The following is a 3,788-nucleotide window of genomic DNA, read 5'->3' as shown; positions in this document are numbered from 1 at the left end:
ACAAAGCAAATCATTCAAGCTCGTTTATTAATCGGCTTAAACAGTTATGACGAGGCAGTGGCAGAGGCAGTACCTTGTGCGCCTTGCTCACAAGCATTTGCAAAATTCCTACGCCGGATTTACCAATAAATTCTGACACCGCAATTGTGGCAGCAAATCGGAGCGGCGTCTGCACAGTAAGTTGCCCTTCTACGCTTGCGCTGCGAGTGAGACGTAAGCTACTACAGTGTGGCCATACAGCATATATCTTATATGTAAGTACATGTAGTGGCATTATGTGCAAAGAAAAATGACGCTCATTAATCAGGAACGCCGGACAACAAGGAAAAGGCGTTGCACAAGTGCCGTTGCAGCAAACCTTCCGTTCGCACTTGCAACGAGACGCTGTTAGATGCAGCTGCCGCAAGCACAGCCTGCTCTACTAATGCTCTGTATATATGTATGTATGGATTTGTGGTAACACACGCCACAGCCACGATCGCGTCACTGCAGTCGCCGAYGGCAAGGCATTGTGGAGGAAGTCATAACTGCTGGCTACCAGCAAATTGCATTTTAAAAAGGGCATTAAAAAACGATACGGAATTTGTCATTTTTTCAGGCAACAWCCCGAGCAAAAACCGACCGGCAGCCTGACCGACCGATCGAGCGCGCGATCAGCAACACGCCCGAGTGTATTGTCCACGGTGACAGCGTGTGTAAACTTGTGCAATGTGAGTGAGCAAGCGATCAAAATGTTGCCGCTTAGGCATTCACCGCTTTACGTCTAGCTGCTGCTGATGCTTGTGACCGCGGGCACTCCAATTAGGCGCAACTAATTCAAATCAATTTGTATGCGAACGTGCTGATCGTGGCTCATCGATGAGCGATTCGAAATTAAAAACGATTATAAAACTATGTTTGTACCCAGAGTAACGAGAGAAATTATGTTTTTAAGTATTGGCCACATTAAGATTGGAGTAATTTTAATAAAGCTCATTAATGTGAGAGGCTCAGAAGTATCTGTTATAAGCTTCGTCTATTCAAATAAATATAGAATGTATAATACTTGTATAGAAGAATATATATATATATATATATACATATTTATATAAGTAACTTAATGTACTTTCTTCCATAATTGGCTTATGTCTGCACTATTAAGTAACAAATGGAATCCGATATATTCGCATAAGAATACAAGAGGAGGTTGTGGCATTGAGTTGCAATGAACGATGGTCCAATTCGAACAGAGCACTTGCCTAATCTTTTCCTTGGATTACTGATCAGCGGTGACTTTATCGCATATAAAATTTCAAAAACACTGTTGCATATTTTTAGTATAGTGATTTCAAAAAAATGCAAAATACTCTTTATCATAAGTTTAMATGCGAGAAAAAACGAGAGATTTAAGAAATTTGTACAATAATAAATTATATAACAAATAAATATTTAGCAGCGCTAGCAACAAGGGCCTTCGACTGGAAAAACGATATAATTAAAAACACCACTATTGAAAAACTTTTGAGTTTTGGTTATAAAATGGTTATATATTGGTTACATGTAGGTTATATATTGGTTACATGTGGGTTATATGTTGGTTATAGCCGACATGAATATAGTGTGTAGTGAATTGCAATAAAAACTCAATTTCGATTTTTGGTGATAAGTTGCTTTGCATTTTAGGTGACGATAAATTATAAACTTAAAGTAATTAATGCCACACAATTATTTTCATTGTTTCATTGTAATMTTTTAACCTTGTCTACTTTCGTATCCTGAACAGGTTATATTAAGATTGCCGCGAAGTTTGTAACACCCAGAAGGGAACCCTCTAAAATATATAAATATAAAAARAARAGTCGCTGGAAAGCAGGCACATTCGGACCAGTAAGTAACAAATTAATTTGAAATCGATCAGATAATAGAATAATTCTTAATTTTAAGGAATACTGTTAATAGTAGTAATTCAGTATCAATGCTTATACTCTAATCATAGGTGTCGCTGTGATAAATTTGTAATATTTTTTAAGTTTATTAACGAAAATTAGAGATTTAAGAACATTGTTGGACCAAAGAATAAAGAAGATAATAAAGWAGGCAATTCTTTATTAAAATATGTAAATGAAAAATTTGTATTTACTTTTTGTATATTTACCGTTTTATTTAAGTTAAGACGTGATAACTCCCTAGTCTTTATCTCTGAAATAAATTTTTTTTAAAAATGTAGACCAAATATGGCAATTTCATCCGCCCCCCCACAAAATTAATTCAGTAGAAAACTTTGTATGGAGCRAGGCTTACAAATACACCCAACCRAGCCTTCACCATTTGCGCTGCCGGACGTTCAGCTAAAATATGCAGCCTCTGCATGTAAGCCCTTTTAAGCATGCAAAATAGGTGTGTTGGAACGCCACAATTACCGTTATCTGCAACAACTAAATACCGTTATAACCATTAAATATAAGCTGCCAGCCATTACAATAGCATTTGCATAATTCTTGTAGACAGTTAACCAAGAGCCACCTACTAGCCACCATAGTTCCACCTTAATCAACACCCACAATGAGGCAATAAGCGCAATAAAAATGTTGTCGCAGCAGCAGCGACCTGCAACTGYAGTTGACAGCGCAAAGGTACTCGTATGATAATTTCAATGGGYTCTGCGCTTGATTGGCGTGCTCGTAGCTGCGCTGACTGACGTGCTGGCCAAGCGAGTGACATTGTCTGGCTGACAGCTAGTCCTTCCTTAGTTGAGTAAATAAATTGATGCTCGAAATGCTGACATWTGRTWGCGTCTTGCGGTTAGTTGGCGTTAGCGTTAGACTTGCCAATTTTCAAATAAAAAATTTTCCATTTTATGGCTGTGACACTTCCGCGATGTATGGAAATGCCGCATGCTGTCGCCTCATTCTACTAACTGATTAGCGTTCGCATGAAATGAGAGAGACCTTAGAGTTATTGAAGGTGATATATTGTTTGTATTTAAATATGAAATTGCATTTTAATGAGATTTTTATTAATATATTACGAGCTGAGCATACTTTTTTGTGTTAATATTGGATCTCATTTAATAGATGAGTAGCAAATTATTAAAGATATAACATAAAGAGTAATCAAATTGCCGTAAAGGTGAAAATATGTGAGAGACAATGTGCCAATAGTCCACTTGGTTGTCTTTATTATACTCTAGTTTATCAGSTCATTTGACGATATGTCCAAAAAATAAGCCAAAACTTGTTAATTACAGAATTTTATAGCACTAAACGCGACCATCTGGTGCGGTATCGGCTCTCTTTTATTTTTAATTTTTTCAATATGATTATTTGCATGCACATATATATATATGGTATGTTTGTGCATATCTTATTCCCGCTTATTGAGCAATGTACATGTGTCTCGTTAGTGGAATAATTTCGCTGACTTTGACATTGAACTTCATTTTGACTTCGACTTCGACTTTGACATTTTGTCAGTTGCTTTGATGTCATACAAATTGGTAAATATTTTTCGTTATTGCGCAATGATTGAAAGCTTTATACATACATATGTACATATGTTTATATTATACATACCAACATATAAATATAAAAAGAGAGAGTAAAATAGCGTATAAAACTGAGCATTTGAGCAACGAAATCGACAGGATCTTCAGAAGTCACTCAATCACTTATATWATTAAATTAAAATTCGAAACATATACACACATATATTCATAGATATGCTTTCMAATTAACTTGAAGTTAACTTTCAAATTGTTTATAATGTAACTAATTCGAAAAGTAGTACTCCTTCACTAGTTTTTTGGAAAA

The sequence above is a fragment of the Bactrocera latifrons genome, unplaced genomic scaffold, assembly GCF_001853355.1.
Source record: "Bactrocera latifrons isolate USDA-ARS-PBARC rearing strain unplaced genomic scaffold, ASM185335v1 scaffold_10, whole genome shotgun sequence".
NCBI classification, from domain to species: domain Eukaryota; kingdom Metazoa; phylum Arthropoda; class Insecta; order Diptera; family Tephritidae; genus Bactrocera; species Bactrocera latifrons.
Note: the sequence above shows the minus strand (reverse complement) of the source record.